The sequence below is a fragment of the Schistocerca americana genome, chromosome 7, assembly GCF_021461395.2.
Source record: "Schistocerca americana isolate TAMUIC-IGC-003095 chromosome 7, iqSchAmer2.1, whole genome shotgun sequence".
Lineage (NCBI taxonomy): Eukaryota > Metazoa > Arthropoda > Insecta > Orthoptera > Acrididae > Schistocerca > Schistocerca americana.
This window is the reverse complement of record NC_060125.1, coordinates 275,746,356-275,762,557: the sequence shown is the minus strand read 5'-3', so window position 1 is coordinate 275,762,557 and position 16,202 is coordinate 275,746,356.

Genomic DNA, 16,202 nt, shown 5'->3' with positions numbered 1-16,202 from the left:
AAATTATTCCACAATCAGCTTAACAGCTTATGCATCCAAGATGCTGACAAGAATAATATACAGAAGAATGCAGAAGACAGGTTCATGCGATTTGTCGACCTGGAAAAAGCGTTCGACGATGTGAAATGGTTCAAGATGTTCGAAATTCTTAGAAAAATGGGGGTAAGCTATAGGGAGAGACGGGTAATATACAATATGCACATGAGACATGAGGGAATAATAAGAGCGGACGACCAAGAACGAAATGCCCGGATTAAAAAGGGTATAAGACAGGGATGTAGTGTTTGGCCCCTACTGTTCTATCTGTACGTCGAAGAAGCAATGATGGAGATAAACGGAAGGTTCAGGAGTGGAATTAAAATTCAAAGTGAAAGGATATTACTGATCGATTCACCGATGACATTGCTGTCCTGAGTGAAAGTGAAGAAGAATTACATGATCTGATAAATGGAATGTCCAATCTAATGAGTACAGAATATGGATTGAGAGTAAATCGAAGAAAGACGAAAGTAATGAGAAGTCGCAGAAACGAGAACAGCGGGAAACTTAACATCAAGGTTGACGGTCACGATTTAGATGAAGTTAAGGAATTCTGCTGCCCAGGCAGCAAAATAACCAATGACAGACGGAGCAAGGACGTCATCAAAAGCCGACTAGCCCTGGCAAAAAGGGCATTTCTGGCCAAAGAAGTCTGCTAATATCAAACAGAGGCCTCAATTTGAGAAAGAAATTTCTGAGAATGTACGTTTGGAGCACAGTGTTTTGTAGTAGTAAACATGGACTGTGGGAAAAACGGCACAGAAAAGAATAGAAGCATTTGAGATTTAGTACTACAGTATGATGTTGAAAATTAGGTGGACAGATCAGGTAAGGAATGAGGAGGTTCTGCGCAGAATCGGAGACGAAAGGAATTTGTAGAAAACGCTGACAAGGAGAAGGGACAGGATGATAGGACATTTGTTAAGACATGAGGGAATGACTTCCATGGTACTAGAGGGAGCTCTGGAGAGCAAAAACTGTAGAGGAAGAGAAAGATTGGAATACTTCTCTCAAATAATTGAGGACGTAGGTTGACACAGGATAGGAAATCATGGCATCAAACTAATCAGAAGAAATCCAGTCAAAAAAAAATCAAGTGGAAATAATTGCAAGATAGTTCATGTCAAATCTCAAAAATTATCTGACATGACATGACACAGAAGCTGCTTCTTGTATGTATTGCACTATTCGAATTGCACTGTAAATATGTTGCTCGTATTCTGATTTACTTTTGCTCGCATCTGTAATACTGATTGTGAGTCGGATAAATGATTTCACATTTGTTTTTATTTCATATAAAACAGAAGCTGGTTTCGTCGCGTAGTAGCGTTCTCTGTACTCATGTCTATTTATTGATGCTTACGAACACATGACTGCTAGATTTAAATGCATGGTAAGTGTATTTCTCACATTTCAACTTATTCTTCTTCACATATGTTTTTTGTACTTTCTAGCATTTAACGGAGAACTAAGAAATCTTATTGAAATGGGAGGATTATTCCAGTACAATGATTTCTGCTAAATTGTAGTACCAATGTGAACTAATTTGTGTAACTACTGTTACATTATTAGCATTTTCAGGGAAGAACGCTCTAGTCATGAAGACTACAAATTATAATCAGAGGCAAGAAGCAACACCATTCAAAACAAAATTTCATCCTCATTCCATGATAAGCTGAAATATGGTGAATACCAGTTCTGTCAAGAGCTGGTAATATGGAGTGCTCCACTAAATGCGAGTAAACGGCCGCGAACAAAAATAAAGTAGAATTCGTACATTATACTTACAACACATTTAAATAGAGCAGTTCGCACACGTATTCGTACACAGGAACTAATTTACATGAGTCCACAGAACACCAAACGGTGTTTTATACGAAAAAGAAAACAAATATGGAATCATTTACCTCACCCAGTGTTACATATGTGAGTAAAAAGCAGGCAGAACACAAGCAACATATTTACAATGCAATTCAAAGAGTTCAATACACACAAGAAATCGTAGTTAGGAACACAATGCGATGAGATCAGCTTTTATGTACTGAGAAATGGGAACGACCATGGAAGACTTCAAATCCTCCAGTAAGAAACCCACATGAGGAATGACTCAATTTGCAGTGCTCCAAGTGGCCTGGCAGAGAACCAAGGTCACCCCCCCCCCCCCCCCCAACCACTGTGCTCAATATTCTGGAAGTTGTCGTCAGACGGTTTGAGCGACGCTAGCGCCCCAAGCAGCGAGAAAGCTGACCATTTCTTGACGTCATATGCATAGCAAAAATGTTTCTATTGAACTCTATTTTTACTACATTACGAAATAGTTACATGTTTGCATCCCAAGCTTAGTAAAATATCAAGGGACATGAAAGATAAAAAATAAATACAAACAGAGCCGAAAATCAAGAGTGAAATGAAATAAGCTACAATGTGCTCTGAAATTTATAAGTAATTTCTTGTCCTTTACAAGAAACGATATTCTTCACTGCAGACTGTACGTTAGAAGAAAATAGTAGCCAAACAGTCCTGTAATGGCATATTTCATACCGGTCAGTGTCCTTGGGAAACTTCAGAATGACGCATGTAGTATCTTCTTTTCGTTACTGCTGTAATTTATTGCCTCGAACGATGGCGGTCTAGTTTAGGCTTGTTCTGTGCACCTACGTCATGCATTCCCCGTCAGCCAATGAACGTTCAAGTAATGTTCTGAGCGCTCTGCTCTCAATGCTGTAGCTAACGCGGGCATTTAACGTGATCGTAGCGGGTTGTTTGTGAATTTTTATTCAATTTGCTGCGAGCTGTCATCGCTGATAGTTGTGGTAAGTGATACATTCCGCATAGGCAAGAGAGAGGCATAATTTTCGGGATATATGCTTTCTCCAAGCGGAAAGCAGTGATGCAGTTGTCACGTGTGATCGTCAACAATGAAATCCTCGTCTGTGCCTCGAATCCGCGAACCAACCGCCATAGTTCGTAGCTCGGACTATAGTGCTGGTCAATGCAAATGCTTATAGTGGCGATGGAAACAGAGCGACGTACGGAGGGCCAACTCGCTTCACAACCTGGACGGAACAGATATAGAAGAAAGTGCGCATTCCGACTTTAGTCCCGCATAATCTTTTGTAGATTGCACTGGTGCATACATGTCCAGTGCTGCGGTGGCATTCCAATCACAAAACGGTATAATACTTGCCGTGACAGTTGCTGGTAAACAGAGAATCGGAAACGACACAGTGTTCAGATATTGATTGTGTGGCCTGTTTAATATATGGCAATGATTCTCCCCAACAGTCAGAATAGTAAGATGGTTGCACTCCAGAAAGTACGTTTATCCCTTTTTAACCAGTGTAATGACGTATATCGACTTGAAACTAAACTACTACCAATATTATCAGAAATTGTTGGCAACAAAATTCCCTCTGCGTGGATTCACTTCTGTAAATGGCGCTCCTGCTACCTAAATTGTATAAATAATGAGTTCAAATGTATTTGCGCGTTTTTAGTGGATGGCCATTTTTCTACTGTTCGGCAGTGCCACAATTACAGTAATACACAGTATTGTGCAATAATGCCCGATGCCGACGTCAGTCCACGCAGATTTGACACACGGATATTCCAAAATCGAAGCTGCTCCGTTGCTGATTGGTCGGCTGTCTCAAGACGTGCACGAAGCTCTGAGTAAGGATATCCAGCGTCACCGAGAGGATTTTACGCGCAAATATTCCGGTGTGAAAACCGTACATCACATATTTCATCACTTTCCGGCATCTTCGGGTCTATTCATCTCGAGATTCCAGAAAATGTCAATTGAATAAGATAAACAGATGCCACCTGAGCTAAAAGATTTGTTTTTGGAACCAGGTCTAGACCATTCTGATCGCTATAACGACGCAAGCGACGAAGATGAATACGCTTGAGACTGAAAATCTAAAATATCACATAAAACATTTCAGTATGGAAATTCGTCTTCTAATTCGTTATCAGCGAACTCAAAATACTTTAAACCCGAAGTTTTCATCGAATTCGCGAAGTTTATAATTTTTGATTCGCTAAATTGGATCGCTATTTTCAGTTTTGGGATTCCCATGTTGGATTCGTAACCAGCGAGCCCAAGAATCTAAAAAGAACACAGTTTTGTAGGATTTTGTGTCACTCTTTCTGTTATGTCCAGGTTTTGAAGCGACTGGTCTCACTGTGTGGACTCACTGTTTCTCAACATCGGTGTTTTTCCATGCCAGTTTAAACTGAATCTTAAAACTGCTCAAAATAACCAGTTTCTGAAATAAGCGATTTTCAGTTGTTATTCCTATTATGTCATCAACGACTGACAAATTTTGACTATCTCAGTTTCAAACACAGAAATTCAAGACATTAAATAATACAGACAAAAGAATACTTAGTCCGTCCACTGTTCGCTATTTTTCTCGAAAAGTAAGGAAGGAAGGAAGCAAGCAAGATTGGGTTTAACGTCCCGTCGACATCGTGGTCATTAGGGACGAAGCACAAGTTCGAATTGTGTCAAGGATGGGGAAAGAAATAGGCCGTGCCCTTTCAAAGGAACCATCCCGGCATTTGCTTGGAGGGATTTAGGGACATCACGGAAAACCTAAATCCAGATGGCCGGACGCCGATTTGAGCCATCATCCTCCCAAATGCGAGTCACTCGAAAAGTGATAAGTGATTGAATATTTTAAAAAAATCAGCAGTGTTCTCCTATTCACTGTAACTTTTTGAAACTCTGCTCAAAAATCATATTGTAATCGGGGATCATACAACTGTTTGGGCATTACAGATAGTCAGTGCTAGAGGGTGAAAACTGAGGTTGAAGAACTCTATGTTTCGTGTTAATTTGTCCGTTTTCAAGGGCTACAAGCAGATAAAGGTATATTATCTAGACACAACTAGCTACTTTCTATTTTTATTGTATAATATGAATGAACTGTTGTTAAGTTTTTAATTGATTTATGCCACCATAATTTCGTTCCTCTTATTATTTCTTAGAAATGGCAGACAGATATTTATTCTTTTAAAGCAAATGAAGCATTGCACTTCATTGCTACGTCACTTCACAAAAATACTTCTTGACTAGGATGGTGGCATTCTGCAATACAACGGATGTCCGGCGATGACAGCGAGAAAATACGTAAGGACCAGGTGGAGGCAAGTCTTGCACACTGTACGTATCCCCGTACGTTAAACCATGACACACAGCAACAATGACATTATTATCTCAGCACTGAAGTACCAATTCTTATTGCTACGTGTTTGTTGCTCGTTTCTGTCGGCGTTGTTGTTAAAATAATACAGATCGCTTTTCCTATTCTCTATAATAACGCAATATTTCAAACCAATGCAGATTTAGCGAATAAAAATTAATCATTTTTCACAAAAGGATTGAAAATGAAAAATTTTAGCACTACCGTTACGGCTAATTGAAATTTCGGTTATTAGCAAAAATAAAAAAAAAAAACACGTTACAACCGAGGCCAACGAACTATCGAAAAATACCGGTTACTCAGAACTGAAATAACAGCATCGGATTTAGTCTGTCGGTTTTTCGTCGAAACTCTGGCTGTATGAAATGTTGCGTTCTGAATTATTAGTAGAATATCCCCCAAATGTTTAATTAATACTCATAGAACCTTAAGAATAAATATTCTCTATGTAAATAGATCGGTACAGTAAGCTGAAAGAATCATGATTTAAGATAGGGGATGTATTTTTTTGCTGTTCCGGTAAAGAACGTTCTAGAGCAATGTTAACACATTGCTCTACAGCAAGTTGAAGGCAGTCGCCGTAATTTGTTCTGGACTATATAAAAGCAAGATCCGTGAGCTCTCTTGCTTTTGGTTGCTGTCTCACAAAATGTAAGTGTCGCTCACGTATCTGTAACTTTTGGTTAAATAATTACGTTAATTTAGTGATATCAGCAGTGCTTAAATCAAGCAGCCTACTTTCCTCTTCTGTTAATGCCACATCTCAATTTATCATTTTGCGTTTTAGAACTTTTTCAGGCTGCAGCGAAGGAGAGTTGCCGACGAATTGTTTCGTGGCCACAGCCGAACGCTACTATTGTTCATTTACTTTATCAAACTTTTATTTCAACGTCCCTGAGATCTCTTTTACTGATCTTCGGTCAACGTTCTCGTCGGTCTGATGGGAATCCGATGCTGGATGGCGGAATGAAAATTCATTACTAAGCAAGTAAAAATTTGCTATGCACCATTTTCGCACTTCAGAAGCTATGTCACCAGCAGAAGAGATTAAATAAGGTATATAATACTACTACTACTATTCTTTTAAATATCAGTAATATTGTGTGCAATCGGGATATGCTAGCAGCATTCGGCTGTTGCTGAAGATAGCGACTTTTCTGACAGGTACTATTGCTGGCGCTTGTATTTCTCTCGTTGTATTGTTGAGAAAATGTCACCAACGCACGCCCTGATAGCAACTGTTTTTCATCGGCATCCTTTATGGGACCAGCAAGACTACAATCATCAGAACAGATTCATTTTGGGCAAATTATGGAACAAGATGGCAGCAGGAGTACAGAATATGACTAAGTACAAAATACATTTCCTTCATCTATTATTTCTTTTATTGCCTTAAGAGGAGAAGCGGTAATATAGTAATATAGGCAGCAGGATACAGAATATGACTAAATACAAAATACATTTCCTTCATCTATTATATCTTTTATTGCCTTAAGACGAGAAGTGGTAATATAGTTGAAAGTAAAAGACGTGACAAACGCATGAAAATCATATTTCTTCATGTAAGAAGTAGTTTGCAAAATGGTCTCCTAATTGGACAGCATTCGAAGATATGTTGAAGTTCCGCCCTATCTGATAAGTCTTGGATAGAACGTTCGATTTCTCCTGTATCCCATTCATCGAGGCTCAGGGATCCTTCTAGGCCTGTGACATTGTTCTGCAGAAGACATACATTTCATAATATCGTCAGCAAACGGTGGTGAAGTTTCTACTGGCGTCCAAAGTGTTCTCGACTTTGCGTTCATTATTTCAAAAGTACATTCATTTCTTAATTGTGATCTAGAAAGGCATTTGTTGAAATATTCTTTCTCTGGGTCTAAAATCTGTCGACTGTAAGGTTTGATAAAATTCCTCGATATTGTATCCACCTCATCTCCAACGAATACAAAGGGCTGTGCAACTGACGTCTGTGGCATTGGATAGTCTGTGGATATATTAAGCTTCTTCTCTTGAATCAAGCTAAGCACACCAAATGAACGAAACTTACCACCGTCACTTTGGTTCCCATGTCTTCCAACATAGATTATGAATTTCCCATGATCTGCAACTCCTTGTGAAACAACTGAATAAAAATGTTCATATTTAAAAAAACTTTATTTGGGCATTTTGGACGAATGTGCTTTCAGTCAACAGCAACGATTACATTTGGAAAGTTCCATATAGTATATAAATAACACGCCAGGGTAGCCGAGCGCGCCAACGCGCTGCTTCCTGGACTCTGGTAGGCGCGCCGGCCCTGCATCGAATCCGCCCAGCGGATTGACGACGAGAGCCGGTGTTCTGGCCAACCTGGATGTGGTTTTTAGGTGGTTTTCCATATCCCGCTAGGTGAATACCGGGCTAGTCCCCACGTTCCGCCTCAGTTACACGCGTCGCAGACATTTGAAACACGTCCGCACTATTTCACGATTTACACTAGACGCAGACATTTTGGGTGCACTGATTCCGGCCTGGAGGGTACGGGGTAGCGGCAGGAAGGGCACTCGGCCATCCTTAACACTAACACTGCCAAATCCGTTGTAACCACGCCGACCCTGCGATCGCTGCGGGACTATGGCGTAAGCGAAAGAAAGAAATATAGTATATAAATCATTTTCAGTCTTTAGAAAATCACTTCCAGAATGCACTCTATGGTGGAATGGCAGGAGGCAATCCCGCAATACTTTCACGTTTGACTTTACAATTTGTGGTTGTGAATCCCATTCTGAAAGTTTATGCCATGTCTTGGAAACTTTCAGTTGCTAGGAACCTGCAACAATATATAATTCATTAAAAGTAATAATAATGAGTATTGGTAATCAAATAACTGTTGAAGTCGTAGTTTTCATTTATAATTAGTAATTTGTTTCAAAAAAAGAGGTGTGAATGCAATGGAAAATCTAAGGGACTAAATTTCGCAGAAAACTAAACAAAAATTGCAAACTCCCTCTGGTAATGGGAAAGAAGAAGAATGTCGGACTACAAAGAACAGTCACGGCAGCTGTATCAAGCTATAAGTAACCGTACACCGGCAGCCTTAAATTTCTGATCCATCAGTTCACACAACGCGAAACACAGATAGTTTACGCTCAAATATCGTCAGTCATGCTACAATGGGTCGATACGAAGACATTTTTCGACGAGATGTTGGCCAGTCCAGCTTCAACACTGTTTTATTTGTCTAAGATTAGTAACATGCCCCTTTGCGGTTGGAACAACAGAACATCACGAAAGAGACAGTCGTTTACCGAGGTCCAAAATAAATTGATTAGTGTCGAGGAGAAAAAAGTTAAACTAGCTGAAGACAAAGGTCAGACCAAGTTTCAGGGTTATTTGAGTCTCATGACATACATAGGAAAACGGTCAGATGAGAAAAAATGCTGGTGATGAGGGATATTTAGTAGGTTGTTTATAAACACGTCTACTGATCTAACTCATCCCTCTCACAGACTGATACAAATCTGGTATGGAACATGCCTGTTTATAATCTTTATTCAGATCCACCCCGTCATCACGCTTCTCGTGGTAAATTTTCATCTCCCAGATATGTCGTTAAATGCCGAGAAAATCAAGCGACTCAGTGGTTGGGTGACAGTAACAGGGCTGATTATGAACAAGGTGTGTTAATGAAGTTTGTACAGTACGTAAGACTGTTTGAAATTATTGTAAGTATGTAACAAACATTAACAAGTAAAATCCTTGACATTCCCCCCTCCCCCCCCCCTCCCTCCATAGAAAAAAAGTCCATCGGTGTGATGCCAAACGACCCAAGAGGCCACCTCCGCCAATCCAGCGATCTGGAAACACCTGGTCTGAGCCCAGTGTGTCGGTGCACCATCATGTTGGAAACCAACTGTGTCTTGACGATCAGCCAGTTGTGGTAACGCAAAGACCTCCAGCATATCAAGCTAACTGTTAAAATTACACTACTGGCCATTAAAATTGCTACACCACGAAGATTACGTGCTAAAGACGCGAAATTTAACCGACAGGAAGAAGATGCTGTGATATGCAAATGATTAGCTTTCCAGAGCATTCACACAAGGTTGGCGCCGGTGGCGATTTCCCATACACAAACAGCAGTTGACCGGCGTTGCCTGGTGAAACGTTGTTGTGATGCCTCGTGTAAGGAGGAGGAATGCGTACCATCACGTTTCCGACTTTGATAAAGTTTATCGTATCGCAACATTTCCGCTCGCGTTGGTCGAGATCCAATGACTGTTAGCAGAATATGGAATCGGTGGGTTCAGGTGGGCAATACGGAAGGCCGTGCTGGGTCCCAACGGCCTCGCATTACTAGCAGTCGAGATGACAGGCATCTTATCCGCATGGCTGTATCGGATCCCTGAGTCAGCAGATGGGGACGTTTGCAAGACAACAACCATCTGCACGAACAGTTCGACGACGTCTGCAGCAGCATGGACTATCAGCTCGGAGACCAAGGCTGTGGTTACTCTTGACGCTGCATCACAGACAGGAGCGCCTGCGATGGTGTACTCAACGACGAACCTGGATGCACGAATGGCAAAACTTCATTTTTTAGAATGAATCCAGGCTCTTTTTACAGCATCATGATGGTCGCATCCGTGTTTATCGACATCGCGGTGAACGCACATTGGAAACGTGTATTCGTCGTCGCCATATCGCCATACTGGCGTATCACCCGGCGTGATGGTCTGGGGTGCCATTGGTTACACGTCTCGGTCACCTCTTGTTCGTATTGACGGTACTTTGAACAGTGGACGTTACATTTCAGATGTGTTACGACCCGTGGCTCTACCCTTCATTCGATCCCTGCGAAACCCTACATTTCAGCAGGATAATGCACGACCGCATGTTGCAGGTCCTGTACGGGCCTTTCTGGATACAGAAAATGCTGCCCTGGCCAGCACATTCTCCAGATCTCTCACCAACTGAAAACGTCTGGTCAATGGTGGCCAAGCAACTGGCTCGTCACAATACGCCAGTCACTACTCTTGATGAACTGTGATATCGTGTTGAAGCTGCATCGGCAGCTGTACCTGTACACGCCATCCAAGCTCTGTTTGACTCAATGCCCAGGCATATCAAGGCCGTTATTACGGCCAGAGGTGGTTGTTCTGGGTACTGCTTTCTCAGGGTCTATGCACCCAAATTGCATGAAAATGTAATCACATGTCAGTTCTAGTATAAAATATTTGTCCAATGGATACCCGTTTATTATCTGCATTTCTTCTTGGTGTAGCAGTTTTAATGGCCGGTAGTGTACCTGTTGTGTTCTGAGGAAAACTTGTCCCACAATGCGATCAACCATCAAACAACAACACACACTTAGTTTCGGGCTGTTACATACCTCTTCCGTCACAGTATGCGATTTGGTTTTCCCCAGATGCAAACATTGCGTTTTTGTACCTTACAACACACGTCGAATGTTTCTTCGTTGGAAAATGCGAAGTTCTTTACAAAATTTCCATCTTTCTCTACATGCTGAAGAACGCCCAACGTGAATTGTATATGTTTTGGCTTGTCATCTGGTTTCAATGTGTGCAGCAGTTGTGTTCGGTATGAATACATCTGCAAACGTTTTCGAAAGACCCAACGCAGGGATTTGCAGCTCCTGTGACACCCTCCGAGCAGACTTCCGCGATGTACGTTGGAAATTCAACCGTATCCGTTCCACGTCGGCTTCACTTGCTCCAGATTGTTTCAGTAAGACAAGTATGAAGTTCAAATCAACACATCCTCTCTGGATGAAGCTCCTGTACCACCGGCGGATCGACGTCCGCGAGGCCGAGTGTTTGTTATGCCGTGTTTGGAAGTTCCTTTGAAGCTGTGTGTCCGATTTGGTCTGAATAAACCGTTCCACACACTGAGACTTCTACTGAACCAATATCATTATGTTCCACTTACGACAACTTGGAACACACACACACACACACACACACACACACACACACACACGCAAACAAAACTTTGTGAGCTTGTATGTCACATAAGCCAAACATGGTGTGAATATCTTAATTAGTTTGGGCACTCTAACACATAGAAGTTGTGGCTTACCTTTTGAGATGCCCTGGATTGTCGACGTTCATCTGGATGTAAGCGCAGCTGTGTAATGTGTTGTGTTCACCAGCAGTTGTCATGTAGAAGATAGCTATTTTAACTGCGCCGTTGTAAATAATGATCTTTATTACACATTATTAAAGACTTCAGTGGCCCAGAAAGGTGTTCAGTATGCACCAACAAAAATTATTGATCATTTGCCCAATAAAATAAGTGACTGACAAGTAGCGAAGCAAGTTTTAAATCATTTTTCCTGGACAACTCCTTCTATCCTACCGATAAATTTCTATTAAAAAATTGATATCCCGAAAAAAATGTAGGATTGAATGTAAATGCATGAGTAGAGCTAAAAAATAACCTGCTCATTAATACATAATGTATACATATCCTGTAAGCTAATTCGTTCCACGTCATTTCCATGAAACAATCGTTCAGGTGATCTATTGCACATATTACTAACTGTGAGTACAAACTAGGAAAATATCAGTTTTTCTGCCTATTGACGTTGATAGGGTGGATGGACCATCTTCCTAATCCTCTGCTTGATACACAACGATGCAAGCGACAATATCTAAGCACTGTTTTATAAGTATATCAGTTGGTAGCGATCTCTTTAATAACTAACAAACGTTGCAGAACGAGTATAGCCACTTGTCGGCAATTTCGGAAGTCTCCGGACACGCGCGCCGCTCTGCTCCCTATCCCCACTATACCTGAAAGCTAAACAGCGCTGCGATGGCTAGCAGACGACGATCTCTGCTGCGCCACTCCCCTATAAGCTGGGGCTTGTTCTGCTACAGCTGGTCAGCTAGGGCGCTGGTGTCGTTGCCACACGAATCGCACCACTGCAGTTGGAGTGGAGAACTGCAGTTACACTCCGTTTCAAGATAAGATCGTAGCGCCTACTACTACCTCGGCATCCCACTTTATGTCCAACCATCACGGGATGTCTGCATCACAGGGTGCATGTTCACCAGGAAAACGTACGTCGTCTGTGTTGTCAAAACAAAGACTTAACGGCGGACACAACACAACCCAACACCAGGTCCCCACCAACGGCCGCCAGGGACCGCTACCCGTTCGCGGAGCCTGCAGAAGCTACGATGTACGAAGTGTGTGGCCATAGCAACGTTGATGGAGATGGAGAGGGATGAAGCATCCGTCTCCCCAAAACAGGCTCAATAATACTGAGATCTGGTAGCTGGTGGTGAGATACGACGATTAATCCTAGTGCTCACAAAACCACTCCTGGACCATACGAGCTGTGTGAACAGGGGCCCTGTTGTCTTGGAACACAGCATCGCCAGAGGAACAACCATTTTACAGTGATATATACAAGATCAGCCAAAATGGTCACCTAATCCTCGGTAGTAATGCGACCTTTTAGAATAACCTTGGCGTTCATGGAATACCACGATAAGGCTGCTCAGATAATCACCGAACTACTGTCTCGTTTCATTCCTGGGACATAAACTCGGTCCGAACTTTGACAACTCGTGAAACAATACTCATTCGACCAAACGACATACTTCTATTGTTCCATATAACGTGTAGCTCCTTTGCATCGCGCCTATAAAAGTCAGATGAGAGGAGATAGCTTCTTACAGATGATGAGCTGTGCTTCTAGCACCACAAATGTACACTTACGATTGAGCAAACATGTTAGTTCCAAGTAGCAACGGCTGTGTCCGAAAGGTGTCAGCATCAAGCACACTATGACATTCTAATTAGCTAAAACAACGTAATTTGGAAAGGAAATTTATCTTCCGGGAACATTATATCTTTTAATAGTTATTGCTGATCTAATGTGTTTAGTTACTGGTGTGAATGAAGGTGTGAACGCAAATTAATATAATAAATGGATATTGTTATGTCTATTAACTGAGTGAACGCTAGCGTGGGGAATCTGTCTGTACAGAGAGAGTGAATCATACGCTCAGAGGAAATTTGTAAAGCGTTGTTTGACAGTTTATGGTACTGGGAAGCAAGAGACGTTTCACAATAATTCAGATATATAAAAAGGGAGCTATTTTGATATTTTCAGATTTCATAAATTTGTTATTTTAATTAACTGGTCATAAAAGCTATCATATTGTGTCTGGTTCACAGTAAAATACGCGGGATAGTGCGTTTTATCCTGATAGACCATTGGCTGTAAAGTTTCTCACCCAGTGATAAAAGAGACTATATCATGAAGGAGGATTCGATAGCAAAAAATAATAAAAAAGTCTGTGAACAGTTTACAGTCTCATAAGCGTGCTGTCAAAACGAAATAGTAGAATTTTCTGTTTGCCACTTTACGTTACCTTGCCATGTATTTCCACTGTGTGAACCATAAAATTCTATTTGAGAATTTAAAATGTTATGGTATTGTCGTACACGGGTTGGTTAAAAATATGGAAACACCGTGAGGAATGCATATTTGAACAAAATACATGCAGATGTCTGCATGTTGTGCTGGTGTAATTGACCATGAAGGGCACCTGTGTAATGTCCTCAGCAGGTGGCAAGTGTTAGTCGCGGTCAGAACCGTGTTCTGTGAAGTTGTGAGTGCAATGTGTTGGAGAGGACGGAATTGGAACGTGGGCTAATTGTTGGTGGTCGTATGTTGGGTGCCTACGTAACCAAGATAGCCGCGTGTTTCGTGTTTTAAAAGACACAGTACCGATTATACAGGGTGACAATTATTGAAATATATGAAAAAAAGATAAATTAGTTGCAAACTGTCCGCCCTGATAGCTGAGTGGTCAGCGCGGCGGTTTGTCACGCCAAGGGGCCCGGGTTCGATTCCCGGCTGGGTCGGAGTTTTCTCCGCTCAGGGATTGGATGTTGTTGTCCTCATTATCATTTCATCATCATCATCGGTGGAAGGCAATGGGAAACCACTACTGGAATCACTTCCCTAGAAGCTCATGCGGTGGACCTCTCTGACGAGGCTTCCCCCATGACAAGACCTGCCGTAAGGCAGAACACAAAGTGTGGTGTGCGTACTGTAAGACCTTCGGTACACACACCATCAGATTATTTGACTTGTCGCTCTAACGAAGTAGGCGAGAGTCAGCAATATGTCTTGTGGTCTTATCGTGGCGTGTTTATCTTCTGCCGTTAGGTCAGACGATAGAAATGCCACTTGCACGCTTAGAGTAGCAGATTGACGGTGACCAACTTTAAACAGAACTTGATTAATTTTCACACACATTTATTAAAATAATGAAAAATATAGACATTACGTAACTTGATTCTGGATGCTGTTTACAACTGACAATCTGAAGTTCCTTTGGTCTTGATACGTTAATCTTATTCACACATATCTCTGATACTTGACAAAGTGTCTATTCATTTATCTTCATGGCTATGTACAGGAATATGATAATCTTATTAGGCGCAGACTGAAACTTGACTGCAGACTAAGGCAGACTGACTAATTGGAGGTCTGTACACTCGTTATAATACCTTGCGCGTTCATGTATCACTGCGCGAGTGTGATCCGCGAGAAGAAAAGGTTCTACGTTAGCAGCAATCTCATTGGTTGCGTTACATATTAATACGCGGATCGGCGGAAGCAGAATTTGGTCCGTCTCTAAGACAGCGCCATCTCATAGTGCGGAGATGGACGAGCGCTGCGCCTGCGCTGTTGTGCTTGGCGGGGCGCGCTCTAGTGGGAAAGTTGTGTACGCGCTGACTATGCGGAACTCGTATGTACACAACACAAAGTTTCAGTACTTACAAACTACAGCTTGCACACACTTTATTCAACATGTAAACGTCACTACAGATATTTGGATTTAGTTTATGACCCGCTCGATAGGCCTGCCGTCATGGGCGATGATGTGGCGCAAACGAGTAGCCAAATTCTGCGTGACCCTCTGACGTGTCGGAACATCGATGTCATCGATGACCTCCAGAATAGCTGTTTTCAGCTGAGCAATAGTTTTGGGGTTACTGCTGTAAACGTTGTCTTTAATATAGCCCCACAAAAAGGAGTCGCATGCGTTCAGATCCGGAGAATATGGTGGCCACTCGAGGCCCATGCCAGTGGCCTCTGGATACCCCAGAGCCAGAATGCGGTCCCCGTAGTGCTCCTCTAGGACATCAGACACTCTTATTGGATGGGGTCGAGCTCCGTCTTGCACCAACCACATCTCGTCGAAATCAGGGTCACTTTGGATAATGGGGATGATATCATCTTCCAAAATCTTCACGGTAGTCACCATACCATCAAAGAACATCGCAGCAATTATTCCGTGACTGGACATTGCACACTATACGGCCAACCGTTGGTGGTGAAGAGATTTCTCGATCGTGAAATGCGGTTTCTCAGTCTCCCAAATATGTTGGTTTTGACGAACCTATCCAAATCAAAGAGGGCGCGTACTAATACCTATCATGCCTCGCGGCCAACCATGCAGTTTGAAAGGCCTAATGTAAACCGTTCGGAAGCTGTGACGATTTTATTTCAAATACTTCAACAATTGTCACATTGGAAATTTGTGGTAAGGTCTTATGGGACCAAACTGCTGAGGTCATCGGTCCCTAAGCTTACACACTACTTAATCTAACTTAATTTAACTTACGCTAAGGGCAACACACACACTCATGCCCGAGGGAGGACTCGAACCTCCGACATGGAGAGCCGCTCGAACCGTGACAGAACGCCTCAGATCGCAAGGCTACCCCGCGCGGCTGTTAATCTGTATATACAGCATGCAGGGAAAAAGGAAAAAAAATATCCGCTAAGTCACAACGCGAACAAAAGTGTGTGTTGAGTGATCGTGACGGGCGGTGATTGAACAGAACTGTGACGAAAAGTAAGAGGATGGCAGCTGCAAAAATCACTGCAGAACTGAACGCCGGACTCGCCAATCCCGTCAG